The following is a 13,139-nucleotide window of genomic DNA, read 5'->3' as shown; positions in this document are numbered from 1 at the left end:
CTGCTTACCTCTCCCTCTGCCCCTTCCCCCACATCCTCAAATAAATTAAATAATTAAATCTTTAAAAAAATCTAAAAAAAAAACTTTATTTCACAAAACATCTTAGACTTACAAATCACCAGAATGAATAATATAACGTATAACCATTTACCTACCACACAGCTCTAGAAATAAATACCAGAACAGTGGAAGCCTCTTGTGTAACCTTTTCCATCATATCCCTTCTGTCTCAGAGGTTACCATGCCCCTAAATAGGGTGCTTTTTATTCCCATAATGTCACAATTTTACTAAATATGTACATATTCCTAAACAGCATGTAATATTTTTTGCATATTTTAGGATTATAACAATTGGTATTATGTATATAATTGGTATTATATATATAATTGGTATGTTATCTTCTGTAAGTTATTTTTTCACTCAACATGATATGCTTTTTTTTTTTAAGATTTTATTTATTTATTTGAGAGAGAGAGAGATCACGAGCAGGGACGAGGGGCGAGGGAGAAGCAGACTCCCCGCTGAGCAGGGAGCCCAGTGCGGGGCTTGATCCCAGGACCCCAGGATCATGACTGGAGCCAAAAGCAGACACTTAACTGACTGAGTCAGCCAGGCACCCCATGATGTACTTTTAATTTAACCATGTTAATACAGATACTTTAGATCCTTCCCTTTCACTGCTACATAGTATTCAATTTACAAATGTTCTGGAGTTTGTTCCTATTGCTTTGTGGTGGTTGGTTTCCAGCATTTTACTATTTTGAACAGTGATGCTGTGAACATTCCTAGGCCCATCTCCATGTGTATGGTTTCTCAAGTTCGTGTGTGTATCTAGCAGTAGAATCAGGTCGTAGGTTGTATGCTTCTTCACCCTCAAAAGATAGGGACAAATTGCTTTCCTAAATGATTGTACCAATTTACAGTCCCAGCAGAAGCGTATCAGAGATTCTGTCGTTCTAAAAACTCCTTACCCACTCAGAGAGCAGACATTTATCTATATATATTATCTTCTCATTTTTGTTTTGTCTCTGACAGTACACTCTTTAATTGAGCTTGAATTAATTTTGCTATAAGGTGTGAAATGGGAACCTAAATTGACTTTTTTTTAACAAATAATCAATATTCCCACCATTGTTCATTGACAAGGCAAGTCATTTTTCATTAAACTTTTAGATCTTTTTCTTACTTATTCTCCTCTGATGATTCATCGGATTGAATTTCAGTATCATTTTGGAGAGTATCCTAAATAACCTATTGAGATTTTATTGTAATTGCATTAGGCCCATGAATTATTTGGGTCTAAAACTGGCATTCAACAGCTCATACCTCTACTCTCAAACTGAAATAACTAAACTCCTCACTGCATAAAATCAAGTACCTTTAGCCTGCTTCTGAAGTCCCCTATTATTTGTACCTGTTCTCATCTTTCAGGCTCATCATTCCAGCAGGCCAGTGTCTTCCTCGTCCACAAGCTTTCCTTATTTATTTTTTTCCTACAAACTTTGCTCATGAAGTTCCCTCCGATCAAGAATGCCAACCCTGGGCACCTGGGTGGCTCAGATGGTTAAGCATCTGCTTTCGGCTCAGGTCATGATCCCAGAGTCCTGGGATCAAGTCCCACATCAGGCTCCCTGCTTGGAAGGGGGCCTGCTTCTTCCTCTCCCTCTGCTGCTCCCCCTGCTTGTGCTCTTTTGCTCTCCCTGTCAAATAAATAAATAAAATATTAAAAAAAAAATGCCAACCCTTTCTTCCATTCCCTTTGTTTTGTTTACTAAAACCTTTTCCTTCCTTCAAGGGCCAGCTGGGGTCCTAACTACTCTCAGGGTCTCAGTCAGCAGTTAGCCCATTATCTTGCATTGCTATTCAATCTTCTGATATGTCTGTATTTAATCTCTCTAATTCTATGATTGAGTTAACTAAAATAAGACAATGGGAGACAAGAGGAACTTGCCTGGAGAGAAGTCAGGAAGAACAGTTGCTGGTAAGAGAATCGGCAACCATGTTAGGCATTCCACTTCTAACATCTATAACCTTGAAGTGGAGAAAATAGCAGGACAAATGCAAGAGAGAAGGTGCTTCAACATCCCACCATGCCCTCATAGGACCAGAAAACAGTGGTGAAGCCAGGTAATAGAGAAATCCAGCATCTGCACCATCAAAATGTCTTGCATTTGAATAGTGCTTTAGGGTTTGCTAATCTGCACACACATCATCTCATTTAACCCTTGCAAAACTTTGAAGTAGGTGACATATCTCCATTTTACGGGTGAGGACACTGAGGATTCGAGGTTAAAAATCACACAGCTAGGAATTGGCGGTGCCAGCTCTGCAAGTCCAACGTTCGAATGACCCCAATTCATCACTCAAACTCACCTTTGCTTCCATGTTAACTTCGAAATTTTTTAAATTTTATCTTTAATTGTGGCAAAAAAATCCCACATAATATGAAATTTCCCTCAACCATTTTTTTTTTTTAAGATTTTTTATTTAGGGCGCCTGGGTGGCTCAGTTGTTTAAGCGACTGCCTTCGGCTCAGGTCATGATCCCGGAGTCCCGGGATCGAGTCCCGCATCGGGCTCCCTGCTCAGCGGGGAGTCTGCTTCTCCCTCTGACTCTCCCCCTCTCATGCTCTCTCTCTCAATAAATAAATAAAAATCTTTTTAAAAAAAGGTTTTTTATTTATTTATTTGACAGAAAGAGACACAGTAAGAGAGGGAACACAAGCAGGGGGAGTGGGAGAGGGAGGAGCAGACTTCCCGCTGGGCGGAGAGCCCGATGCAGGGCTCGATCCCGGGACTCCGGGATCATGACCTGAGCCAACGGCAGACGCTTAATGACTGAGCCACCCAGGCGCCCCCCCTCAACCGTTTTTAAGTGTACAGTTAATCATGTTAACTATATTGATATCATTCTATAATGGATCTCTAGAATTTTTTCATCTTGTAAAACTGCAATTCTACAGCCATTGAACAACAGTTCTCCATTTCTCCTTTCCCCCAGCCCCTGGCCACCACCATGCTACTTTCTGTTTCCATGATTTGGATTGCTCTAGATACCTCATATAAGTGGAATCATATGGCATTTGTCCTTTTGTGACTGGCTTATTTCACTCAGGTTCATCCATATGGTAGCCTGTGTCAGAATTTCCTCTTTTTAAAGGCAGAATAATATTCCCTTATGTGTTTATAACCACACTTTTCTTATCTGTTCATTTGTCAATGGACACTTGGGCTGCTTCTACCTCTCAGCAACTGTGTAATGTTGCAATGAACATGGATGTGCAAATATCTCTTTGAGATCCTGCTTTCAATTTTTTTGCATATATACCCAGAATGGGATTGATGGATCATATGATAATTCTGCATTTAATTTTTTGAGGAACAGTGTTAACTTTTAAACAAATAGCCCCATTCTCATAGACTCTACTGAAATTTTGTTAAGAAGAGCATATTGCCTTCCCTTTAATTAAATTGAAAATAGCAATCATGCTCTTATATAACCATTAAAATATGTTTAAACTTCTTACTTAAGATGCATCAATTACAACTTGGGCAACTGTAGAAGCTTCCATTTCCTCCCAGTCTCAGTTAACACGTTCTTCTTCACTTTTATCACCACCCCCCACCCAGACCCCCTATATCAGGGGCACTAGATGAGAAGATTCATGATGGAAGGACCTATCTGTTTTGTTCAATTCTGCACCTCAAGTAACTGGCACAGTGGCTGGCATATAATAAGCATTCAAAAATTGATTAAATCAATTAATGAGTGGGGGCGCCGGGGTGGCTCAGTCAGTTAAGCGTCTGCCTCCGGCTGGGCTCATGGTCTCAGGGTCCTGGGATCAAGCCCCACATCAGGCTTCCTGCTCGTCTGCGAGCCTGCTTCTCCCTCTCCCCCTGCCCTTCCCACTTGTGCTCTTTCTCTCAAATAAATAAAATCTTTTTTAAAAATCTCTGAAAAATAAATTAATAAAATTTTAAAAAAATGAATTGTGAGTGCTTGAATAAAAGACTATGTTGCTGGGTATTGTCAAAAAAATGGAACTTATCCTCCAAAGTGGATGTTGTCATTGATAAGAGAGAATAGTTTAGCACTTCTTGTGCTAAAGCGAAGAAGGAAGTAGAACACATATGGCAAAGAAACATTCAATGACATGAATTTTACCAGAATGAGGATACCATCTCTAGGATAAATTCAGACTAAACCTCTGATGGTAACACAGGATCATACCAACCATGAGGATTTGGAGAGCTTGGGAAACCCTTGGAATTCTAAGAAGGTCCTGCTAGATCAATAGGACAGAGCTCTAGGTAGAAAAAGCCAAGAGAGGGTGCTAATAGAGCAAGACTCTATTTCTCTTCCCTTCTGCCACAGCATGGACCCTGGTTAGAGATCATTGGCAGCAAAAACATTGTCACACCAAGTGGAAGATTTCCTGCTGGCCAGCGTGCTGCGCGTTAGGCTGACTGATGCCCTCTAATGAGGACAGGGTGTGGGATCAAACAGAGGATTAAACAAATCAAGGGCAGTTATTGTCTCATAAAAAAAGCAAGCTCTCCTGCTAAAGGCTGTTGTCCATAGATCTTTGGACTTGATATACAACCGTATGGAAGGAACTGGAGGAAATGGGATTACAGTGTATCAGCAAAACTTAAAACTAGACTTAACAAAAATTGCATGAATTTTTAAAGGATAGAGGCCCTAGAACAAATTGTTCAGTAGAAATTATGCTCTGCACATATCTGAAGAATGAATGAATTGTAGCTCTCTTCCATTCAAATGAGGAGATGGAATTCAAGCGAAAAGTATCTTCTAAAAGGCATGTCCCCCCAGAGAGATAAAAGACAAGGTTAGGTTGCTTGATGATTATATGAAATCTTTTCCCATTCTCTTAGTCATGAATTTATTATTTTTTTAATGATTTTATTTATTTATTTATGAGAGAGCGAGCACAAGCTGGGCAGCGGCGGAAGGAGAGGGAAAAGCAGACTCCCCGCATAGCGGGGAGCCCGACGTGGGGCTCAATCCCACAACCTTGGGATCATGACCTGAGCCATAGGCAGACTTTAACCGACTGAGCCACTCAGGCACCCCTCTTAGTCATGAATTTAAATTCACACTAGCAGATCAATATAGTAAATAGTGGGACCTTTTTTATATATTGCTTAATAGAGGAGACAGCATGGTTTAATGGAAAAATGCTAACCATAGGTCAAAAGACTTGAGTTCTGACACTAGTAGTGCTTTGACCACATTGACCTTTCAGAAAATTATCCGTTTTCATTGCCTACACTGCCAAAAGAATTACAAAGCTGATCATGTTACTCCCCAACATAAAACTCTTCATGGGCACTCGTCACTTGTAGGCAATGTGTGGGAACACTTCTGCCTAGTAAATTCATTATCTCACTCCAATTTACCCAAATAGCTTAACTTCTATCATTTGCCCCTCAATGCATGTCAAGCAGTACTGAATGATATGTAATTTCCTCAAGATAACCACACTCATTCATGCTTTCTCTGCTTAAACACTCTTCTCCCTTGTTTTATCTGGCTTCTACTCAACATGCCTAAGTGACAGCCTCTGAGTTTCCTCTTGCAACTTCTATGTGTCCACTGACCTTGTCTATACTGCCATAATGACAATCGTATTATAATTAGTAATTTGCATGCCTGCCTTCCCATTAGACTCTTCACCACCATAAAAGTGGTATCTTTTTATCATATAAATTCAAACGAAGTGTACAAAGTAAAATGTCCTCTCAAAACCCACTCCCAAAAGCAGTTCTTGTTAATGCAAAGCAGGAACCGTAAGTTTCCTTTGAATTTTCAGAACATAGGAGTGCCTGGTACATAAGAGACCTCAATAAACAGAGCTAAACGGGGGCGCCTGGGTGGCTCAGTCAGTTGAGCATCCAACTCTTGGTTTTGGCTCAGGTCATGATCTGATGGGTCGTGGAATAGAGCCCTACTTCGGGCTCCATGGTCACTGGGGAGTCTGCCTGAAGATTCTCTCCCTCTGCCCCTCCCCCTGCACCCATGTACTCTGTCTCTTTCTAAAATAAAATAAATCTTGGGGCGCCTGGGAGGCTCAGTTGGTTGGGCGTCCAACTCTTGGTTTTAGCTCAGGTCATGGTCTCATGACCCTGTGTTGGGGCTCCATGCTCTGTAGGGAGTCTGCTTAAGATTCTCTCTCCCTCTTCCTTTGCCCCTCTCCGCCTTGCTCTCTCCCTCTAAAATAGATAAATAAATCTTCAAAAAATAAATAGATCTTAAAAAAAATAAATAAACAGAGCTGAATGAATGAATTCTATAAAATAAAGGTGGCGTAACTGGCTGTACCAGCCAGCAGGATGTTGTGGGGATGGAATCATGCACGATAATGACTATGAAAATTCTTTGAACACTGGAAAGCATCATGCAGGTACAAAATTGTGTGACAAGTGACTAATGACCCTGGACCTCATTTTATCCGGCTTCTTGGTTTCAATGATGTTGACGTTGATGATAAAAAAAATAATAATAACAGCTAACACTTACTGAGCACTTTTCATGTCTGAAGCACTGTCCTAAGTGCTTTGCCTGTATTAACTCATTGAATTATTATAAGAACCTAAACGGTAAAGACTATTAATTCCCCACTTTTTTTTCAGATGAGGAAGCCAAGGTACAGAAGGCTATGTAACTTCCCCTCCGAAACCACAGAGGTACTGAGTAATACAGTCAGGATTTAACCCAGAGAATCTCGCATCTGGATCCACACTCAGCCCCATCACCTGGCTGCCTCCCGTATACAACCCTGAGGTCCTAACAGGAGCCAGTTGCTTCTCATTCTTACACTGCTTCTTGATCTAGTTTTAGAATCAGAAGTACCTTTACCTCTGTCATCCTTTGTTGCCTCACATACAAAATGGTTATATTAATGGCCCCTATCTCACAAAGTTATTTGTGAGGATTATCTCCAACTCTGCCTCAGGCAGCCAAGCCAGGAAGGGGATCAAACCTAGAACCCAAACCTAGACCCTGGAACCAGTGACTGATCACATTGCAACAGAGCAGCAGGAAAGGAAAACAAAAAGACCACACTGGTGCAGCGAACAGTAATCCCAGCCTAGGATGAGCTCAGCCTCTATTGACAAGTGTATTTGCGGGCAGATGTATGCTGAGAACCAGCACTCTAACTCGGCCCTTTTCAGTCAAAGACTCGGTGGCCAAGTAAGCAGGCTCCCATGAAGAGAAAGAGCATTCACAAGATGGGACCCTCACTTTTTTTTTTTTTTTCCTTTTTTGATTTGCAAGAGTTCTTTATATTTTCATATACATTTACAACAAAATCCAGAAGAATATGAAAGATATGACCCTTTTTTCATTATGTGTGTTGCAAATATTTTGAATTGTATTTTTATTTATTTATTTACTTATTTGACAGAGAGAGAGACACAGCGAGAGAGGGAACACAAGCAGGGGGAGTGGGAGAGGGAGAAGCAGGCTTCCCGCAGAGCAGGGAGCCCGATGCGGGGCTCGATCCCAGGACCCTGGGATCATGACCTGAGCCGAAGGCAGACGCTTAACGGCTGAGCCCCCCAGGCGCCCCGGGACCCTCACTTCTTATTAATTCGGTTCTTTGGCTCTGATCAATACCAGTGATGGTTGATGGCTACCTATACCTGATAGGACAGAAATGGAAACGAAACTCTACAGCATGTCACACATGTAACAGCAGAGGTACATGTGTTAAGTACCGGGAAGGAGGGAGAAAACTGCACAGGCAGGTGCTTACAGATGGCGCTTGGATCTGGAAGAGCCTTCAAGGCTTGTAGAAAACTCAATCCAGCTTTCAAAGGAATTGCCAGGCGGAGTGTTATAGCTCTATCCAGCCAAGCAACGGTACAGTCACACCAGGCTCGGGACCCTGTGGGAGTCATAGCTACTGAGGGCCTCCAGGGAAAGAGTACTTCGTTAAACCCCCTGTTGGGATCTCATTCAACTCTTGGGCCAAGCTCCATTATTTGTAAAGCCCCTAAGGAACTATGGAGCCTGTATTCTGTCCTAGAGAAGAGAAATGAAAGCACAGATGGCAACTTCATACACAGTCTAGTTTAATCAACGAGGAAGTTACTGGAACCAAAAAAAAAAAAAAAAGACTCAAATTAATGCAGCATTGCCCGTAGGCTAGGTACTAAAGACAGAAGGTAGAAGACTGACAAATCTGCTGTTAACTGAATAGCTAAATGAATGGCTAAAAACTAACTAGGAAGTTTTTCCAAGGCAGTCTTGCAAATGCTCTGAATGTCAGAGAAAAGAATGAGCCTTTAGAAGGAAGAGCTCCGGAATGCACACGACTGCAGGGTGAGTCAACAGGGGGGCCTTGAAGTGGCACCGAGGAACACTTCTTTAGCGTAATAATATTAACAACTTCGGCCATACCTAGTGATCTTGAGTCTGGAAAACAGCGCAGAGAAACCTTGTCCTCAGAATTAAAACAGCGAGAAATCAAGGCATAATAGATGCAATGAGCCATCTGCAGAGGTAAATCACCCTAAGAAATGCTTCGTGAATGCGTTTGCAAAGAAACTTGGGAAGACCTGAGTCCAATGCTCGTGACTAAAATTAACCACGTATTTTATGCCTCTGCGCCTTTGCACATGTTCTTCCTTCTGCCCATTTTATTGTCTGTTGCTCTTTTCTCCCCTTTCTCCAGCCTATCGGGTAAACTATTTTTCTTTCAAAATACATTCCAGGCATCGTCTTCTCTTAACCTGTGCCTGAGAACAGAATGAATCGTTTCCTCCTCCCCACTACTTTTGCACTCTGTACATCTTCTTTTTATTATTAGTTGAGACTCTGTTTCCATTGGCACCTTGCAGGCTCTTGGAGGGCGGAGACCAAATCTCCTTCTCCAGCATCATCCACTACAGTGCCCAGCCCAACAGACAGTGAGCTCAGCTGATCCACTGAGTGGACTAGAAGAGGGGAGGAAGGATATGTCTCCTCTAGAGGTGCATCAGGATCTTTGGGGTGAGGTTGGGAGGTATGGTGGTTTGCCAGATTGGCATATTGAATATTGTCATAGGCTTAGGGGCAGCATCAGAATCTACATGAACCATGAAATTTTTACGTTTACTGAAAGAGAACTCTAGAGGCCCCTGGCTGGCTCAGTCAGTGGAGTGGGTGGGTCTTGATCTCGGGGTTCTAAGTTTGAGCCCCACACCGAGTGTAGAGATTACTTAAAAATAAAATCTTTTTTTAAAACGGGAATTGTAGCCTTTTTTTTTTAATGAGAAAGAGCGGTTTAGTAGGGAGACAAATGTGTAAACAAAAATATCCAAGTTGCGGGGCGCCTGGGTGGCTCAGTCGTTAAGCGTCTGCCTTCGGCTCAGGTCATGATCCCAGGGTCCTGGGATCAAGGTCCGCATCGGGCTCCCTGCTCTGCGGAGAGCCTGCTTCTCCCTCTCCCACTCCCCCTGCTTGTGTTCCCTCTCTCACTGTGTCTCTCTCTGTCAAATAAATAAAATCTTTAAAAAAAAAAAAATATCCAAGTTGCTATAAAAGTACACACAAGATTAAGAGCTAGTATAAAGCAAAGGGAGGATTAACTCCCTAGATGGAGATCAAAAAAAGTTTCAAGGAGGAGGAAACGATTGAGCTGGGTCATAAGGACAAAATAGGAGTTTGTCAAACAAACCACCAGGCAGAGCTCTGAAACAACCTCACCAAAGCATGGAAATAGTATAACATTATATTACTTTGTGCTTACTCTACTCCCAGATGCTGTCCCCCCTTTTTTTAAAAGATTTTATTTCTTTATTTGAGAGAGAGAGAGCACAGTGGGGGGAGGGGCTGGGGGAAGCCGACTCCCCACCGAGCAGGGAGCCCCCACAGGGCTCAATCCCAGAACCTTGAGATCATGACCTAAGCCAAAGGCAGGTAACAGCAGAGGTACTGAGCCACCCAGGCACCCCAACTCCCAGACATTCTTCTAAGAGCTTTTACATGTATCAGCTCATGTAATATTGCCAACCATCTTAAAAAGTTTATATAATGCTACAATTTTAACAGAGACTTGAAATAACAGTAGCTAAGCAATAGAGCAGTTTCTTTCTCTACAAAACTTTAGGGTCCCAGACTCCTTTTAGCCAACTAGTCTAGAAGCTAGTCGCAGCCTTTATCCTCACAGACCAAGATGTTGGGTAGCACTCCAGCCATCACATCCACATTCCAGACAGCTGGAGAAGGGGCACAGGGAACTCAACAGCTGTCATTTTATGCAGATTCTTATATCCCATTGCCCAAAATAGTCTTATAACCACAAACACTTGTAAAATATTCTGGGAAATAGTCTTTATTCTGCATATTACATCCCCACCTATGATTTGGAGTTTGATAACCATGGAAAGGGAGACCAGATAATGGGAGACAGGAGTTTTTGCGCCTACTCTTATCTCCAGTTTTCAGATGGAGACAACAGTGCAAAGTGGGGCTGCATTTTTCATGATGTTTTCAAGGATTTCAAGTAGGTTCTGTTTTTTTGTTTTGTGTGTGTGTGTGTGTGTGTTTTGCTTAAGCATCCATTGTAAAGTGGGAAGAATGAAGGATGATGGGGCTACAAAGTTAGATGATTTTAATTCTGACACTTTACATGATTAAGAAGATAACGGGCAGTGTAATGCACAAAAGCCAGGCAGCACTCAAGTGCAAAAGACATAATGTATGAGTAATCTCAAAGCTAGATGATTGAGTTGGTTTGTGGATCTGAGAGATGGATTAGTAAAATGGGTCAGTAATTGAATAGCAAATTGATTCAATATGACGTTGCTGACTGCAGTGGCAGAAAATTATATAAAGTTTGCCAAAAGGACAACAAATATCATCTGACACATTTTTCAATTTCTCCTTTTAAATGTGTTAAATGTCTCCCTCTCCTCTAAATAATCACCCAATAAAGGTAGAGTAGTTTGCACTTTAATGCATGTTGATGGAAAAAAGTAAAACAGTGCAGGTTAATTATTGCCTCACAAATATCTTACATTTATTTGATTCAATGTTCAAATGAGAAATATTTTTTTAAAGATTTTATTTATTTATTTGAGAGAGAGAATGAGATAGAGAGATAGAGCATGAGAGGGGGGAGGGGCAGAGGGAGAAGCAGACTCCCCGCTGAGCAGGGAGCCCGATGCGGGACTCGATCCCGGGACTCCAGGATCATGACCTGAGCTGAAGGCAGTCGCTTAACCAACTGAGCCACCCAGGTGCCCCAAATGAGAAATATTTTGAAGAAATCATACACATGACTGAAGTCAAGTAGTACCTATAGGAGACACCATTGGCCACCTTCTCAGCAACTACTCATGAACCCCAACCTCCTTTTTGTATCCTTCCCTGGACCCATGTGCTTCAGAAGAGTGTATGTTATCCCCAGCCCCACAGGCAGCGAATTACGATTGGGCCAATCGGTGGTGATCGCATTTCTCCTGCTAGCGACTATTTTAGGCATCTGGGCACATAAAGAAATTCTGGCCAATAACACTTGCTGTGAGGCTTCTCAGAAAGTGCATGTTTGTGTGTATGTGTGTGATCATTAATAAAAAGGATCACAGACGAAGAAACACTCTCTTTTCCATTGGACATAGTTGAGTGTGGATGTGATCATTTACTGATTATAGTCATCTTGTGAACTTGAGGCTGACAAGATGAAGATTGGCAGAGCAGAAGAATGGAAAGAATTTACATTCTTGCTAACAATCAGTCTTGGAAATGCTCCACTTCTGAACTTATGTGAGGTAATAGGTTCCTTATATGGTTCATTTGAATTGAGCTGTTATTTGCAGCCAGAAGTATCCTGATATTCTACCATAAGGTATGTCTATAATGAAGATCAAAGAACAAAAGCAGCAGTCCCCCATCCAATCTCTCCAGCCTACCTCTTCTCTAGAGGGAATCCCTTTCAACTTGTTTAGTTTTTGGCAAGCAATGTACTTACACGCTTCTAATGTGCTTACAGTGCTATTGTCTTGATTTATCCACAGAAAGACTGTTGACTTTCTACTATGGGAGAGGAAAACCAAACATTTGCATACCTTTTACACTTCTATTCCCTGCTCCCAATAGTTTTACAACTTTTGATTAAATCAATATTGTGCTTACATCATTATGACTACATAAATATTATTCACCAGTGAAGGGTTAAATAGTATACTGATTGCATTTCTTTTCTTATACATTTTTTTTACCCCCACTCTTGTTCATATACATGGCTTTCTGAGTGCATGTTATTAGTTCTTAAACTCTCCAACAGATGTGTAATATCCTTTGGAAGTGATTTTTTCTTTCCCATTAAAATCTCTTTTCTACTCTTTCTCTCTTCCCTTTCTAATTTTGTAGTTCTAAAAGGTATAGAGTGATTGTTTAAGAGTTCATTTCTCTGATTACTAAGGAGTTTGGCCACCTTTTTAAGTCCTTCCATAATTTGCCTTTTCATAGTCTTTTTTCTTTATTTAAATTCAATTAACCAACACATTGTACATCATTAGTTTCAGATGTAATTTCAACAATTCATCAGTTGCGTATTGCCTTTTCATAGTCTTTACTCATTTTTCCATTGGCATTGTTTTCCATTATGGATTTGCAGGTCCTTCTATAGTCTAATTTAACCAATTGTTGATTTAAAATATATTTTCTCGCACTCTGTTTTTTGACTATAGATTTTTGGGGACCAGAAATACTTAATTTTGATATAAAATTTCTTTTTTCTTTATACTTCATACATTTGAAGTTTGTTTGTTTATTTATTTATTTATTTATTTATTTATTTATTTATTTATTTATTTGACAGAGAGAGATACAGCGAGAGAGGGAACACAAGCAGAGGGAGTGGGAGAGGGAGAAGCAGGCTTCCCGTGGAGCAGGGAGCCCAATGCGGGGCTCGATCCCGGAACCCTGGGATCATGACCTGAGCCGAAGGCAGACGCTTAACAGCTAAGCCATCCAGGTGCCCCCATACTTTTGGAGTTTAAGAAGTCATTTCCACTTGTAGGTCACAGATATTTTCCCATACTTCCTTGTATTAAATTTATAGTTTTCATCTTTTATCATTTAAGTCTACCATTTAAGGAATCTAGTTTCTTTTTTAAAAAAAAGA

The sequence above is a fragment of the Leptonychotes weddellii genome, chromosome 9 (genome assembly GCF_054177405.1).
Source record: "Leptonychotes weddellii isolate Sample4059 chromosome 9, ASM5417740v2, whole genome shotgun sequence".
Lineage (NCBI taxonomy): Eukaryota > Metazoa > Chordata > Mammalia > Carnivora > Phocidae > Leptonychotes > Leptonychotes weddellii.
The sequence above is the reverse complement of the archived record's forward strand: the minus strand, read 5'-3'. Positions refer to the sequence as shown.